This window comes from Hyla sarda, chromosome 6 (genome assembly GCF_029499605.1).
Source record: "Hyla sarda isolate aHylSar1 chromosome 6, aHylSar1.hap1, whole genome shotgun sequence".
Taxonomy (NCBI): domain Eukaryota; kingdom Metazoa; phylum Chordata; class Amphibia; order Anura; family Hylidae; genus Hyla; species Hyla sarda.
In genome coordinates, this window is record NC_079194.1 from 140,528,281 (window position 1) to 140,547,383 (window position 19,103).

Sequence of the window (19,103 nt, forward strand, 5' to 3'; positions counted from 1 at the left end):
CATAAGTACTACAACATATCACAAAATAAAGTTGGTGACAGTGCCCATGTAAATTCTCCTCCATGGACCTCTCTCGTGAGTAATGAGTCTCGGTACACTTTTACCGGTTACTATAGACCTCGCATGTTCCCTTATTCTTTCAAATAGCCTCCTCTTTGTCTTGCCAATATAGAAGTGTCCACAGGGACAAATCAAACAATATACTACAAATGTAGTATTACATGTTATTAATTGTTTAACTTCTATTATTTTGGGGCCCAGTCTAAACGTGCATTTATTAAGATTGTATTCACAGATAGGAGATCACAGGGCAATTTTAAATGTGGCCATTGTTGTATCTGTGAGCCAATCAGTCTGTTTTTTCTTTGTTTTTTTGGCTACATTTTTTATATAGTCACCTAGAGTTTTGTTCCTTTTAAAGGTGATGATCGGTTGATTTATCGCTATTTTATTGATGTCTGATCTTGTTCTAAAATGTACCAGTTACGGTGTATAATATTTGAGAGAGTGCTATTCATGGGTGAGTTACAAAAGGACAGATATTATATCCCACAGATATTATAAAAAAAGCATTCACCAAAGCCAAACAAAAATCAAGAAAGGAGTTATTGTCTAAAAACAAAAAAGAAAGAAAAGGTGAAAAATGTGTTTTCTCCTTTTGTAACTCACCCACGAATAGCACTCTCTCAAATATTATGTATTGTATTGTATACAGCAAAAAAGTACAGTATCTCACATAAGTGAGTACACGCCTCAATTTTTTTGTAAATATTTTTTTATATCTTTTTATGCGATAACACCAAAGAAATTACACTCTGCTGTAATGCTAAATAATGAGTGCACAGCCTGTATAACAGTGTTTAATGTTTTGCTCCCTCAAAATCACTCAACACACAGCCATTAATGTCTAAACCTTGGCAACAAAAGTGACTACACCCCTAAGAGGAAATTGGGCCCAATAGTAATTCTCCCCAGTGCCATGTGACTTATTAGTGTCTCAGGTGTGAATAGGCCATGTCATGGTCGACCAAAGAAGTTGAGTGCACATGCTCAGCGTCATATCATGAGGTTGTCTTTAGGAAATAGACATATGAGTTCTGCCAGCCTGTCAGTCAAACATGGTGGTGGGAGTGTCATGGTCTGGGGCTGCATAAGTGCTGCTCGTACTGGGAAGTTACAGCTCATTGAGGGATCCATGTATGCCAACATGTACTGTGACATGCTGAAGCAGAGCATGATCCCCTCTCTTTGGAAACTGGGCTGCAGGGCAATATTCAACATGATAATGACCCAAACACACCTCCAAGATGACCACTGCCTTGCTAAAGAAGCTGAGAGTGAAGGTGTCGGGCAGCAAAGCATGTCTCCAGTCCTAAACCCTGTTGAGCATCTGTGGGGCATCCTCAAACTGAAGAAGGGGAAGCACAACTTCTCTTGCATTCACCAGCTCCGTAATGTCATCATAAAGGAGTGGAAGAAGACTATAGTGGCAACCTGTAAAGCACTGGTAAATTCCATGCCCAAAAGGCTTGGGGCAGTGCTGGGAAAAAATGTTGGTCACACAAAATATAGACACTTTGGGATCAATTTGAATATTTTCACTTAGGGGTGCACTCACTTTTGTTGCCAAGGTTTAGACATTAATGTCTGTGTGTTGAGTTATTTTGAGGGGACACATCATTAAACACTGTTATACACGCTGTATTGTCATTACTTTACATTTTAACAGAGTGTCATTTAGGGTCATTTATATATGTGTGTATAAAATAAAAGTAATTCTGCTGTTTATTGACTATGCAGTTAGGCAGGTAAACCCAGACTGCCAGATAGAAAAGCATTGTTTGTCACTCCTATCTTTTTAACACATCCTGGCATCCTGAGTTTACCTTTGCTTTCAGAGAGCTATTTGGTGGTGGGATTGCAGAGTCCCTTTTAATACCATAAAGATTATATGTGTGCAAAGTGGACATTTTCCAATAGAACATTGGGAAGACAAACTGGGAGCATCATCTTCGTCTACAGATAGTGCCAGATAACACTGCTAGTAATAAAAGAGACAGTATGTGGACACAATTGATGGTGCTCAGTCAAACTCAAGAGCTTTATGGTTATTAACCCTTTAAGGACCAAGGAGGTACAGGTACGTCCTTGGTCCTGCTCCCGTGATATAACGCAGGGTTACACGGTAACCCCGCATCATATCACGCCGGGCCCGGCGTCATAGTGAAGCCGAGACCAGCCACTAATCGCCCGCAGCGCCGCGCGCGACGCCGCGCGCTATTAACCCTTTAGCCGTGCGCTCAGAGCTGAGCCGCGCAGCTAGAAGTGAAAGTAAAAAGTGCCGGTTAACTCAGTGGGCTGTTCGGGATAGCCGCGGCGAAATCGCGGCATCCCGAACAGCTTACAGGACAGCGGGAGGGCCCCTACCTGCCTCCTTGTTGTCCGATCGCCGAATGACTGCTCAGTGCCTGAGATCCAGGCATGAGCAGTCAAGCGGCAGAATCATCGATCAATGATAAAGATCAGTGTGTGCAGTGTTATAGGTCCCTATGGGAGCTATAACACTTCAAAAAAAAAGTGAAAACAAAAAGTGAATGAATATCATTTAACCCCTCCCCTATTAAAAGTTTGAATCCCCCCCCCCTCTTTTCCCATAAAAAAAAACACAGTGTAAATTAAAAGAAACATATATGGTATCACCGCATGCAGAAATGTCCGAATTATAAACATATATCATTAATTAAACCGCCCGGTCAATGGCGTAGGCGCAAAAAAATTCCAAATTCCAAAATAGTGCATTTTTGGTCACTTTTTATATCATTTAAAAATGATCAATAAGTCCTATCAATGCAAAAATGGTACCGTTAAAAACTTCAGATCACGGCGCAAAAAATGAGCCCTCATACCGCCCCATACACGGAAAAATAAAAAAGTTATAGGGGTCAGAAGATGACAATTTTAAACGTGTTAATTTTCCTGCATGTAGTTATGATTTTTTCCAGAAGTACGACAAAATCAAACCTATATAAGTAGGGTATCATTTTAATCGTATGGACCTACAGAATAAAGATAAGGTGTCATTTTTACCAAAAAATGTACTACCTAGAAACGGAAGCCCCCAAAAGTTACAAAACTGCGTTTTTTTTTTCAATTTTGTCGCACAATTATTTTTTTTTCCGTTTCACCGTAGATTTTTGGGCAAAATGACTGAAGTCATTACAAAGTAGAATTGGTGGCGCAAAAAGTAAGCAATCATATGGATTTTTAGGTGCAAAATTGAAAGAGTTATGATTTTTTAAAGGCAAGGAGCAAAAAACAAAAATGCAAAAACAAAAAAAAAACTGGTCCTTAAGGGGTTAATGAATGACAGACAGCTGTTCAGTATAAATGAGTGATAAATGAGAGACTGCTACATAGATCTTTCTAGTATTTTGCGTATAGTTGGTGCTTGTGCTGCAAAATGGTGCAGTAAAGGGGAAGACAATGCAGCAAGGGAGGAGATTGCACATACATTTTACATCAATCTAATATCCAATGGCCAAGAAAAATATATGGGAAAGACAAACATAAAGAAAGAAAATGTATTTTTTGTAAGTGTGTCTTGTGGTTAGCATATACTGTGTTTTCTGGTAAGTCTGCAACAAAATCTTCATGGAATTCATACAGTTTTAGCTGTGTATTTGGGACAGATTTGCATGAGAAAAATCTGGTTTTAGGCTTAGCATGGCCCTGGGAAAAATCAAACGAGGGGCCCCAAAAGTCGTAATAGTGCACTAACCAGATGTGCACATTTTTGGTCACTTCAAATACCATAAAAAATATCTAAAAAGCAATTGAAAAGTCCCATCAACACAAAAATGGTACAGATAAAAACTACAAATCACAGCGCAAAAAATGACCTCATACATCCCCATATACAGAAAAATAAAAGAGTTATAGGGATCAGAATAGTACAATTTTATATTTTTGTATAGTTCCCCCACATTAGGTTGGCAATATAGTTCCCCCATATTAGGTTGGCAGTAAAGCCCCCCCCCCCCCCCGCCCCATTAGGTAGGCAGTATAGTTTTCCCACATTAGATTGGCAGTATAGTTCCCCCACATTAGGTTGGCAGTATAGTTCCCCCACATTAGGTAGGCAGTATAGTTTCCCCACATTAGGATGGCAGTATAGTTCCCCCACATTAGGTTGGCAGTATAGTTCCCCCACATTAGGTTTTTGTTCCCCCACATTAGGTTGGCAGTATAGTTCCCCCACATTAGGTTGTAATTCCCCCACATTAGGTTGGCAGTATGTTCCCCCACATTAGGTTGGCAGTATGTTCCCCCACATTAGGTTGGCAGTATGTTCCCCCACATTAGGTTGACAGTATAGTTCCCCCACATTAGGTTATAGTTTCCCCACATTCGGTAGGCAGTACAGTTCCCCCACATTAGGTTGCAGTTTCCCCCCATTAGGTTGGCAGTATGCTCCCCCCACATTAGGTTGGCAGTATAGTTCCCCCACATTAGGTTGTAATTCCCCCACATTAGGTTGGCAGTATGTTCCCCCACATTAGGTTGACAGTATAGTTCCCCCACATTAGGTTGGCAGTATGTTCCCCCACATTAGGTTGGCAGTATAGTTCCCCCACATTAGGTTGGCAGTATAGTTCCCCCACATTAGGTAGGCAGTATCGTTTCCCCACATTAGGTAGGCAGTATGTTCCCCCACGTTAGGTTATAGTTTCCCCACATTCGGTAGGCAGTACAGTTCCCCCACATTAGGTTGCAGTTTCCCCGATTAGGTTGGCAGTATGTTCCCCCTCATTAGGTTGGCAGTATGTCCCCCCCATTAGGTTAGCAGTATGTTCCCCCACATTAGATTGGCAATATAGTTCCCCTGCTCATTGCTCCCCCCTCTCCCCCTGCTTTTTCTATTTTTCATATTTCCTAACCTGGCCATGCTCAGCAGGCTCAGGTAATGTGGCGGGTCTTGTGGGCTGTGTGGATAATATGATAAGGGACGTCTCCTGCGGCTCCTCTGTGCTGCATCAGAGACGTCACTCATCATTTCCTGCAGCCGCTACAGGGCACAGTTTTCTTAATTTCACCGGACTGCTAAACTTAAGCAGCCACCGCTGCAGGGAATGATGAGTGATGTCCCTGATGCCGTGCAGAGGAGCTGCAGGAGACGTCACTCGTCATATTATCCACACAGCCCACAAGAGCAGCCGCATTACCTGAGTCTGCCGAGCACGGCCAGGTACGGAAATATGAAAAATAGAAAAATCCGGAAGAGAAGTGTCCAGGCCCGCAGGACCCACCGCTGGTCACTGTTTTAAAGTGGCCACGGCCGGGCTGCTGATGTTTAACAAGCAGCCGGCACTGCGGCCACTTTAAAAGCAGCCGGCAGAGGGCCCCCTGGGGGATGGGGGCCCCAGGCAATTGCCTGGTTTTCCCCGCCCTAACGCCGGCCCTGATCATAATGGAGTGTACTGTATTTAGTCTGAGTGCCTCGGCAGCGCAATCTGTAAATACGGCCCTGCCCTCTTTATACATTCATCTGATGGATGGAAAAAGGGTTGGCCTTTTGACATTCACTAGGCTAGTATGCATCAAGTTCTTTTTTTGTATTGGAACCAGATACTATGCAATTCACTAAATAAATGGGGCAGTCTATAAAGTGGCATATGTTGCAGTGTTCTGGAAACCATCCCAACCCATACTGCTAGAAGGCTCAAACATAATTTGAACAAAGCCCGGGGTCACGAGATTATTAGAGTCATGGATTTCAGGTAAGGTTAAAATAAGGGTCATGATGTTAGGGTTATTGGCTCATAAGGTTAAAGTAATGAGGTTACGGTCATGAGGTTAAAGTTAGGATAATGTCAGAATTCTAGTTATGTTATGTTTACTATGTGTTCTATATATCAGGATTTCTCTCCCAGGAGATCCATGTGTTTCAGTTGCCAAATGTTCATGCTAATCCAGGCAGTGATGTGACTTTACCATGTACCTACAATGTCTCTGGAGTAGAGGAGGCCACTATTGGATCCTTCAAGTGGTACAAACATCAAGGGAAGACCAGACTGGAGGTGACTGATAATAAGAATTTTACTGGCCAGATCTCCAGAGTGGAGGCATCTGAATTCATCCATAACAGAGTCGCCCATATCACCATACACAACGTGGATCCCTCACATTCTGGGAAATACTTCTGTCAAGTTATTTTTCAACATGGAAAAGAATTATCTGGACTTGGAAAAGGGACACTGCTAAATGTGAAAGGTAAGCAATAACCACTATCGACCTTTCTCAGTCCATTAACAGGGGTCATCTGGCTTCCAAACCAGGTGACCAGTACTACTCCATATACCTAGTACACCAATGGTTTAAAGGTGGTACTCCACTGGAAAATATTTTTTTTAAATCAACTGGTGACAGAAAGTTAAACAGATTTGTAAATTACTTCTATAAAAAAAATCTTAATCCTTCCAGTACTTATCAGCTGCTGTATGATCCACCGGAAGTTCTTTTCTTTTTGAATTTCCTTTCTGCCTGACCATAGTGCTCTCTGCTGACACCTCTGTCCATTTTAGGAACTGTCCAGAGTAGGAGCAAATCCCCATAGAAAACCTATATTGCTCTGGACAGTTCCTGACATGGTCAGCAGAGAGCACTATAGCCAGACAGAAAGGAAATTCAAAAAGAAAAGAACTTCCTGTGGATCATACAGCATATGATAAGTACTGGAAGGATTAAGATTTTTTTTTTAATAGAAGTAATTCACAAATCTGTTAGACTTTCTGGCACCAGTTGATTAAATAAATAAAAAAATTTTTCCAGGGGAGTACCCCTTAAAACAGTACAGCTCCTGTATGACCAGTACATTTCCAGTATGAGCAGTACTAGTACACCTTTAGGGTCTATTCACACGTACATTATCCTACACATATTTGATGCTCAGGATTTGAAGCTGCAGATTTCATTGTAAACTAATTGATTAAACATAGGATAACTTCTGCAGTTTCAAACCCTGTGCATCAAATATGTGCAGGATACTGTACATGTGAATACACCCTTAAAAGTTACTAATATTCTGATAGTATAAAAATAAAAGTGCAATGCCATAGGCATAAAACTTATGTGATTAGATCGACCCCAGACATCACATTCTGGAAATCCCATAGACTTGAATTTTCTGGATAGGAATTTATGCAGTACATCTGAACACACGAGTTTTAGCATTTTAACAGGTCATGTTTTTGCTTTGGTCTGGCTCTTGAACTTGTACTAAAGTGCAGCTCTTAGCCCAGGGAAATTTGCCTTTTTTTAAATTATATGTTTTTGCCCTCCCAACATGTTTTTTACACTTTAAAGGGGTACTCCACTGGAAAGCAACCTATTCTGCTCTGGACAGTTCCTAAAATGGACAGAGGTGTTAGCAGTGAACACTGTGGTCAGACAGAAAGGAAATTCAAAAAGAAAAGAACTCCCTCTGTAGTACCAGCTGATAAGTACTGGAAGGATTACGATTTTTAAATAGAAGTAGTTTACAAATCTGTTTGACTTTCTGGCACCAGTTGATTTAAAAAATGTTTTCCAGTGGAGTACCCCTTTAAGCCAAAAAAAGTAACTATATTGTGGTCACTATTACCCAGGTTTTCGCACACAGTTACATTCCCTAACACCTCTGCATTGTTAGAAATGACCCTATCCAACAGAGCATTACATATTGTTTTTGTGGGTAAGGTCTCCAGAACTGAAAGAATTACTCAGTATGGATGTAATCTCACTAGAGTTCTTTACAGTAGGATCACAATCTCCCTTTTCCTGCTGGTTATACCTCTAGCTATACAGCCAAGCCTTCCGCGTGCTTTTCCTATTGACTGGCCACACTGTTTACTCACTACCCCATGTATCCTTCACTTCTGAAGTCTTCACTAGCACAGAAATGCTAATATGATTTTTCCGTCTAATTTTTAATTTTTAATTTAGAAACAATATTCTGCAGATTTCATTGTTTTGACCACTTGTCTAATAAGGCATTTTTTTTCTTTATCACAGACACCATTAGAAATATCAACCCTATTGCACACTTCTGTGTCATTGGCAAACAGGCAAACCTTACCTACTAAACCTTCTTTTGTGTCACTTACAAACATATTAAAAGGAATAGGACTCAGAACAGATCTTTGTGGCACACGACTTGTTACCAGGCTTTGCTCAGAATACACACCATTAACAACAACATACTGATAGCTATCTTTCAGTCAACTGCAAATCCACTGAACCCTCCAGGAATTAAAGGGGTAGTCTCAGGACTTACTTAAAGGTTTTATTTTTAGCAACTGCCTGAGAACCAATTTTTTCTTCTTCTCATATTTCTTGCCCCCTTGCTAACACCAGTATCACAGAGATCCAGTCCTGCTGCACATTGTTTCAAGGTTTAGGATCTGCATGTGGAATTGCCCACTTAGGCTTATCGGCTGAGCAAGCAATTGCATATGCAGACCCCACAATACTAGTAGCAGTGGGGGAGTAAGGAAATAGAGTATTGGTTTCTTTTGTCTTTAACATCATTATAAAAAAAAATGTACTCCCTGCATAACAAATTTAAAGGGGTCATCCAGGAATAGAAAAACAGAGGTAATTTCTTTCAAAATCCGCTCCCTGTCTGTCTCCAGGTTGGGTGTGGTTTTGCAGCTCAGTACCATTGAAGTGAATGGAGCCAAGTTGTAATACCACACAACCTGGGGACAGACGTGGAGCTGGTTTTGAAAGAAATTTGCTCTGTTTTTCTATTTCTGGATAACCCCTTTAACCTTAAAGGGGTACTCCGCCCCTGGCATCTTATCCCCTATCCAAAGGATAGGGGATAAGATGTTAGATCGCCGCGGTCCCGCTGCTGGGGACCCCGGGGATCGCCGCTGCGGCACCCCGCCATCATTACTGCACAGAGCGAGTTCGCTCTGTGCGTAATGACGGGTGATACAGGGGCCGGAGCAGCGTGACGTCATGGCTCCGCCCTTCATGACATCACCGCCCGTCCCCTTAATGCAAGTCTATGGCAGGGGACGTGATGACCGCCACGCCCCCCCCCCCCCCCCCCCTAGAGACTTGTATTGACGTGGGCGGGCCGTGACGTCACGAGGGGCGGAGCCGTGACGTAACGATGCTCCGGCCCCTGTATTGCCCGTCATTACGTGCAGAGCGATCTCGCTCTGCGCAGTAATGATAGCGGGGTGCCGCAGCAGCGATCCCTGGGGTCCCCAGCAGCGGGACCCCGGCGATCTGACATCTTTTCCCCTATCCTTTGGATAGGGGATAAGATGTCTAGGGGCGGAGTACCCCTTTAAGGACGCAGGGTTTTTCTGTTTTTGCATTTTCATTTTTTCCTCATCACCTTCTAAAAATCATAACGCTTTCAATTTTCCACCTAAAATTCCATATTATGGCTTATTTTTGTGCCACCAATTCTACTTTGCAGTGACATTAGTTATTTTACCAAAATATCCACAGAGTGGAAAAAAAAATTCATTGCGTGTCAAAATTGAAGAAAAAAATCCTTTTGTAAATTTTGGGGGCTTCCGTTTCTACGCAGTGCATTTTTTGGTAAAAACTACATCTTATCTTTGTTCTGTAGGGCCATACGGTTAAAATGATATCCTACCTATATAAGTTAAAAAAATATCATAACTACATGCAGGAAAATGTATATGTTTAAAATTGCCATATTCTGACCCCTATAACTGTTTTATTTTTCCGCATACGGGCCGGTTTGAGGGATAATTTTTTGCACCGTGATCTGAAGTTTTTATCGGTACCATTTTTATATTGATCGGACTTTTTGATCGCTTTTTATTAATTTTTTCATGATATAAAAAGTGACCAAAAATACGCTATTTTGGAATTTATTTGCGCGTACACCATTGACCATTGCGGTTTAATTGACAATATATTTTTATAGCTCGGACATTTCCACATGTGGTGATACCCCATATGTTTATTTTTATTTACACCATTATTTTTTTTTTTATGGGAAAAGGGGGGCGATTCTTACTTTTATTAGGGGTTAAATGATCTTTATTAACTTTGTTTTCACACTTTTTTTGCAGTGTTATAGTCCCCCCCCCCCTCTAGTGGCTATTACACTGCACATACCGATCTCATACACAGATCATTGCGTACATTGAAACGGCAAAGATGTTAGTGTTATCGGCGGTCGATTGCTCAAGCCTGGATTCGCCGATCGGACGCGACGGAGGCAGATAAGGGGACCTCCACTCACGTTCTAGCTGATCTGGACATCGCGATTTCACAGCGATGATCCTGATCAGCCCGAATGAGCTGCCGGGAAGCTTTCACTTTCATTTTAGATGCGGAGATCAACTTTGAACGCCACGTCTAAAGGTTTAATATCGCGCGGCACAACAATCAGTGCCGCACGCTATTAGCCCAGGGTCCAAGCTGTCATTAGCCGCCTGGACCAACCCGGTATGATGCGGGGTCACGGCGTGACCCTGTGTTATATACCGAGAACGCCCTGCATCCTTAAGAGGTTAGAGTGTTCCTGTCATCAAACAATATTTTCTAAACTAACAGATTAAATTCCTTACCTACTCCTAACACCCCTCCTGCCCTTAAAAAAAATAATTCTCCTTGCTCACATTGTGAGAGCTCCCGGCAGGAGAAAGTGGGCGTTCCCCTGTAGGCGCGACATCACTGAAGCCTGCAAGAGCTGTGGCTCGCCATGCCCCTCAAAATACTTCCTGAGTTTGGTCTCCTGCTAGGCTGTTTAGTTTGGTGACAGGTAGTCTTTAAGTCCAATTTTTTATTACTTGCCTATCAACTCTTTATGGTTTTGTCAGCAGGTTTTGACATCCAGATCCATGGTATCCCCTTCGTTCAAAAAAATCTTCGAGATTAGTTTGACATGATCTGTCCACAGTAAAGTAATGCTGGGTTGGGTCCAAAAAGGTGTTTGTTTTAAGGGATCAATTATCCTCTTTTTTTTTTCTTCAAAGAGTATCTATAATTTTTCCTATTACAGAAGGCAAGCTACCTGGCCTGATATTCCTACATCTCCAGTAATGCCTGGGCCGGTGTAATACCTGGGCTACACTGTGAATTCTACACTGTGAATTTTTAGAATGCTACTATACGTTTTTAACTATTAAGCTAAAGCTGTAGTCCAAAGCAATACAATGAGTTGTATGCAATCCTATTTTAATAGTTAAAATCAATCAGTAGCACTTCAAAATGTCGTAGCCTGCCATATGACCAGTACAGCTACATGATAACCAGCACACCATCCTTGTAACAATACACCTCCAGTATTAACAATGCACCCAGATGACCAATCCACCTCTTGTATGACCAGCATAGCCCCAGTGTAGTAGGATTACTGCACTTGTGCTTTAATATATCTTTTCATGTTATTTTCTCAGGTGTCCCTCAGAAGTTTGCTGTCTGTGTCCTGGTGAAGTTGGCCGGACTACTCCTGATTGTCCTGACTGGACTCATCACATGTGCATTCACATGTAGTTCTGGTGTGAATGGGGCTTGTGTCCCCTGAATGTAGAGATAACACGGTCTATGCTGAATGATCCATCAAGTTGTTAGACCCAACTTTTTTTAATTTAGTGCTGTCAAAAAGTATTTCCTACTTGCAGGTGTATTGCTACATTTGTGTCCCAATGAACAGTTTGTAATTTCAATATTAGGAACCTGAGACATAATATGATGTGAACTGAACTAGTGGCAAAGTGTCCATTATGCTGACACAGCAGACAAACGAATGAATGAATTGAATGAATACATCACAATATACCAACTAAAGATCAGATGTCATGTGATGTCATCATATATAAATATATATATATATATATATATATATATATATATATACACACATACAGTGGTCCCTCAAGTTACAATATTAATTGGTTCCAGGACGACCATTGTATGTTGAGACCATAACTCTATGGAAACCTGGTAATTGGTTCTGAAGCCCCCAAAATGTCATCCAAAAATAGGAAAAAGTGAAGATTAAAGAAAAATAAGTAGATAACTAATATAGATAAAGCAAGTCCTTACATATAAAAGTAAGAAAGATCTGCTGGGAGCTGTAAATCACTGTCTATTTCAGTGTTTCCCAACCAGGGTGCCTCCAGGGCACCCTGCTTGGGAAACACTGGTCTATGTAGAGGACAGAAGCTTCTTCAGAATCCTGTACAGAACACGCAATGTCCTAAAAAAAAAGGAAAATGGAGCCGCCCTCACCTGATGTCCAAAGGAGCAGCTAACCCTGGCACAGGTAAAGAGTACAGAACATGTAGTACCTCCCTGTACTGTAGGGGGCGCTACCAGACACCAGTCAGTGCATGCGCTTCAGTAATACATGGGTTTTACCAGTGAAATATCCATTCTGATTGGACGGTTCTTCCAGTCATTGACACGTTTCACAGATTCCATAGCATTGTATGTTGAGTCTGGTTTCAAGTTACAATGGTCCAGAAAAGACCATTGTATGTTGAGGCCATTGTAAGTTGAGGGCTCACTGTATATGCACTATGATATCATCTGTAGAGCAGATATGCTATGAAATCATGATTTAGTCTTATGAGCTTATATACCGTGACAATGATATGTTGTCTATAGAGTGTATATGCCATGACATCATTTTATAGAGTGTATGGAACATATACCTGCATACACAACATGTTATCATGGTGTAATGCAACATGTAACTTCACTGACACCAGAGGTGACAGGCTCTAAGCTTCATCTCTAGATTTTTCTTAGATGAAGAATCTCGTTGGAATTCTTACTGTGCTCTTTTCATTGTGGGTAACAAGAAAAAAGCAAAGTTGGTCCGTTGGTGGCGCTGGTCCTGATGTAAAGAAAGCTCTGTAGACCCTTCTCAGTGTCTAAACGTGGTTTTATTAGCACAGAAAGCAACGCGTTTCTGGTCCGAACTGGACCCTTCGTCTGGCAGTGTGCCAGTTCGGACCAGAAACGCGTTGCTTTCTGTGCTAATAAAACCACGTTTAGACACTGAGAAGGGTCTACAGAGCTTTCTTTACATCAGGACCAGCGCCACCAACGGCCCAACTTTGCTTTTTTCTTGTTACTTACACTGCTGGGACATCACCTTTGCTCCAGAGGACCGTGGCTGCAGACCTGAGACATCACCTAAGGCTATCACAGATGTTGTGCTCTCAGCACAACGAAAATAGGTGAGTGTTACAACTTAACCTGTTTTCATCTCACCTATAAACATCCTTCACTAGGGGCGCATATCCCTGTTTTTTTCTTCTATCTTTTCTCTTTTCATTGTGGGCAAACAGTGGCCATTCATTTGAATAATGCAAGTTGGAATTTACTCTATATCCTGCCTTATAGAAACGGGGCCCTGAGCCCAGGCCTCCTCTTCTGTACCATCCATATAACCTTACAGGGAACATTGAAACAGGTGGTCCTAAGGCAGTGGTCTCAAACTGTGTCCCTCCAGATGTTGCAAAACTTCAACTCCCAGCATGCCCAGACCGTTGGCTGACCGGGTATGCTGGGAGTTGAAGTTTTGCAACATCTGGAGGGACACAGTTTGAGACCACTGTCCTAAGGGAACGTGTCACCTTCTTTATGCTTTCCACTGTGAGCAGCATACAGTAGTGACAGACACACTAATTTCAACATTGCATCTGTTATGCATATGTATGCTATAGATAGGCCAAAGTTAAATGTTATTAGTTGCAGTATGCTAGGAGTCAGGAGTCCTGTGCACTTTGTAGTTTGTGGCTTCCCCTGCTGCTGAACACATTTCTCCCTAGGTATCAATCAGAGGGTGGTCTAAGATGGGGGTAATAATGACATTTTTGACGATGGTGGTAATAAGGAGCCAAAGGTCATCTAATGCACATTGGTCTTGGTTGCGCTATGATTAAAGTGGTATTCCATGAAAAAAAAAAATTCATATCAACTGGCTCCAGAAAGTTAAACAAATTTGTAAATTACTTATTTTAAAAAATCTTAATAATACCAGCACTTACTAGCTGCTGAAGTTGAGTTCTTTTCTGTCTGGCCACAGTGCTCTCTGCTGACACTTCAGTCTGTCTCAGGAACTGACCAGAGTAGGAGCAAATCCCCACAGCAAACCTATCCTGCTCTGGACAGTTTCTGAGACAAGCAGGGATGTCAGCAGAGAGCACTGTTGTCAGACAGAAAAGAACAACTCAACTTCAGCGGCTGATAAATACTGGTAGGATTAAGATTTTGTAATAGAAGTAATTTACAAATCTGTTTAACTTTCTGGAGCCAGTTGTTATGAAAAAAAGTTTTTCACTGGAATACCCCTTTAAACTTTTTTTAAGTTTAGCAACCTGCATGACACGTAACACATATACAGTGATCCCTCAACTTACAATGGCCTCAACATACAATAGTTTCAACATACAATGGTCTTTTCTGGACCATTGTAAGTTGAAACCAGACTCAACATACAATGTACAGACTGTCCAGATTTGTGAAACGTGTCAATGGCTGAAAGAGCCGATCAATCAAAATGGGCATTCACTGGTAAAACCCCTGTTTTACTGAAGTGTATGGACCGAGTAGTGTCTGGTAGGGCCCCCTACAGTACAGGGAGGTATTACATGTTCTGTACACTTTACCTGTCCCAGGGTTACCTGCTCCTTTGGACACCAGATAAAGGCGACTCCATTACTTTTTTGGGACACTGTGTGTACTGTACAGGACCCCGAAGAAGCTTCTGTCCTCTACATAGACCAGAGTTTCCCAGGCAGGGTGGCCCCAGCTTTTGCAAAACTACAACTCCCAGCATGCCCGGACAGCCTTTGGCTGTCCGGGCATGCTGGGAGTTGTAGTTTTGCAACAGCTGGAGGCACCCTGGTTGGGAAACTGACTTAGACAGTGATTTACAGGTCCCAGCAGATCTTTCTTACTTTTATATGTAAGGATTTGCTCTATCTATATTAGTTATCTATTTATTTTTCTTCAATTCTCACTTTTTCCTATTTTTTGATGACATTTTGGTGCCTTTAGAACCAATTACCAGGTTTCCATAGAGTTCTGGTCTCAACATACAATGGTTTCAACATACAATGGTCGTCCAAGAACCAATTAATATTGTAACTTGAGGGACCACTGTACACAGCCAGCAGCCTCCTCTCTGGTCATAGCGGCATTCAGGTCCAGGACTCTTAAGAAGAAGTGACAACCAATGTGCCAACCAAGTGTGATCAGAGCTCTTACCGCCTGGACTTTTCTATTGACATTTAGTAAAGCTTGAACATTTATAGAAAAGCGGGAAATACTGTGAACAAAAATACTTTCTGAAGCCAGATCTCAGCAAAGGACACCAAGCACTATCTCCTACTCTAGTGAATATTCCTGGCAGTCATGGAGAAGACACTGGCCCTCATTTACTAAGAAAATCGGGTTGTAAGTCTATGTTGCTTTCTTACCCGATTGCTTTTTTCCCCTGGTATTTATTATTATGTCGCATCCTGTTTGTCGCACGTGGGTTTTGTTGGTTTTGGTTTAAAACTCCTCTGAGTTGTCGGGAAAAAATCCACAACAATTCAACAAATTCGGGTTGGAAACCTTTATAAATATGTGGGAAAGCTCAGAAATGTCGGGTTACGCCCCTTTTTCGGGTTTGGGAGAATCCACATCGGGTCCGTCGGGAAAAAATGTTGCATCGTGTCGCAGACTGGCGCACGATGTCTGCGACATGTCGCAGACAAAGATGCGCCAAAAAAAACCGACAAAAGAGGTCGGGTTTAGAATAGTAAATGAGGGCCAGTGTGTACATACATTTTTTAACACTGGAGGTTGGCAGACGCCAGCGTGTATGTGTAGAGACAGCATTATACTCTGATGCTGCACTCATTTAGGATCTAGCTTTATTTTTGTATGTTGAGGAAGCAAGAAAGAGTCATAAGTAAACATGAAAGTAACCACATAGAGGATGCTGGGAGTGATAGTGAGCTTCTGTAGCTGAATAAGGAACAGGACACTTCCCTGTACTCAGACCAGGAGAAGGTGTCGTCACCTTTTCACTTCTGCTTCATGAAGCAATCCAAAGCCATCATCGTACACAAGTGAAATTAGAGACTGGCTTATACTACTTTGAGCTTTATGTGATGCAGCAGGCTAGCCAAGCCATAGACTGTCTACCTGCACCCAATATTTACACATTTTACTGTCATTTAAATAAAAAAATAAAAATAATAAGGTCATTTGGTTGTACTAAACCTCATTGTCAGTCAGCAATGACAACGACAACACACACTCCAAAAGGAACACCTGAGGCAATTTTTTTAAAAACATTTTAAAAAGCAATATGTGACTATTATATAGAATTAAAATAATGGGTGGCTTGTTTTCATTATATAATCTTTTATTAGAGTAACTTCATATAAACTACCGGTACTTACTGTCTTTAAAGGTGACTTATCACCACCAAGCATACTAAGTTATATTATAGTAGGCAGAATGTGAATATAACCAAACATTATATAAATTACAATTGAAAGGATAATGGGATGATTTATTATTGTATGTGTATAATTAAGTTATTGTACCAAATTTATCAAAAAGGTGCTCGTTCGCCATAAAAGGCTAAATAGCTTAGATCTAAGTAAATTTCAAATTCGTGACAATTTAAAATAGTTGCTTTTGAGAAATCAGCTACCACTGCAAAACTCAAAGCAAATTAGACTTTATCCTAAGGGGTTTTGCTAAAATAACTTATGCAGAGTGGAAGCGAAATAGTGACAGAACACAGTACAAAAGTACATAAAAAAGCTGTGTAAATACAAGAAATTTCCACAACAACTTCAAATTCAGCCATTATGTTATAAGAGAATTACAATAGAAATAGTTAATCAAAGCGGCCATCTTGAGATCAGCAGTTTAACCCGACCATATAGCACACCCCCCCCAAATTCCAAGCTTGTATGCTCAAGGTTTCCAAGCTTGTATTAGCAGCAACCCCAGCAGCCACAGCCTTCTATCAACAGTAGTGTCATACTTCGGTGGTTCATGTGCTGGTCTTAAAGGAGTTTTCCAGGTAAAAAGGATTGATGGCTTCCCACAGGATAGGCTATCAATCGTCAATCCCCAAGGTGCCAATACCCAGCATCCTGCTGATCCGCTGCACTGCCATGGTCAGATCTATGCAGTGAAAAGGGCTGGAAGCTATTTACTCTGTTCACTGTGCATTGGCTGTTCCTTGTTACTGTAGCTTAACTTCCGCCGACCTCAACGGGAATGGGAGCTGAGTAACAGTAACCAGTTACAGTAACCAGACACGGTCAATACATAGTAAATAGCTGAGCCCCATTCACTGCATAGATTTGGCCCCAGCAACTAAGATGATAACTTGAGTTTGAATCACCCCCCCTTTTCCCAAATTCCATATAAAAAAAATATATAAACATAATAAAAATAAAACATATGTGGTATTGCCGCATGCATAAATGTCCGAACTATAAAAATATAACGTTAATTAAACCGAATGGTCAATGGCGTTTACGTAACACTTTGTATATCCTACAAAAATGTATAAAAAGTGATCAAAAAGTCCCATGAGAATTAAAAATTAGCCCTCAAACAGCCCCATATACGGAAAAATAAAAAAGTTATAGGGGTCAAAAAAGGACAATTTTAAACATACAAATTTTGGTGCATGTAGTTATCATTTTTTTAAAGTAGTAAAATAATATAAAACTTATATAAATTAGGTATCATTGTAACGGTATGGAACTACAGAATAAAGATAATGTGTCATTTTTACCAAATAGTGCACTGCGTAAAATCAGAAACCCCCAAAAATTCCCACAAATATTTTTTCTCTGGTTTTGCAGATTTTGTGGTGAAATGATTGATGTCATTACAAAGTAAAATTGGTGGCACAAAAAACAAGCCCTCACATGGGTCTGTAGCAGGAAAATTGAAAACCTTATGATTTTTAGAAGGTGAGGAGGAAAAAGTGAAAGTGCAAAAATGAAAACTAGCCCGGTCCTATTTTGATGTTGAAAGTGATAAGCCCATTGAAAGGCCCGTTTCTGTCTTTGTGCCTGCAAACGTAAAAGCCATCCATGACATGACCATGGGGGACCGACGAATATTAACCAAAGGTATTGCTACATCTCTGGGAATAACACGTGAGATTTGGTGCCATTTTCCACAACAACTTGGAAATGAGAAAGCTTGCAGCACGGTGGATCCCAAAACTTCTGACAACCGAACAAAATAGGACGACACCTTGCCACACACTACAGGTGAAATAATGGCAAAATTGACCTCCTTAGGCTTTCATGTGTTGGCTTATACACCCTATTTGCCAAACCTATCTCCTTCTGACTATCATCTGTTCGGAATGCTCAAAAAACATCTAAAAGGGACAATGATTTGGGAGTTTTTTTTTAGAGGCAACTAATGAGTGGTTACAGCAGCAGTTAGAAGAATTTTATTTGCAGTGACTTGAGACGGGGCGTGGCATGACATCACAAGGGGGCGTGGCATGACATCACAAGGGGGCATAGCGTGACATCACATATTCAGTCCCAGAAACACAGAGGTAATTTAGCAGCAGCGAGACCCCGTGATCAGACATCTTATCCCCTATCCTTTGGATAGGGGATAACATGTCTTTGGCCAGAATACCCCTTTAACCCATTAGGGAATATGGTGTTTAACCTAAACATCCAATAGGCTTCACCATCGTAATGTGTCTAGAGATATTACCCCCTCGAATGGGGGCATTAACTTTTTCAATGGCCCAGATCTTAAAGGGGTACTCCGCCCCTAGACATCTTATCCCCTATCCAAAGGATAGGGGATAAGATGTCAGATCACCGGGTCCCACTGCTGGGGACCCTCTGATTCTACCATGCAGCACAAACCTGAAGCAGCTTCCAGAACCGCTGGAGGTCCTCAGGCTGAGTCCATCTCGACCACCAGGACGGAAGATCGTGATGTCACGACTCCGCCCCCGTGTGACATCACACCCCGCCCCTCAATGCAAGTCTATGGGAGGGGGCGTGACATGCGTGACTTTTTGTGAAATGTTGCAAAAAAGTTGCACAGGC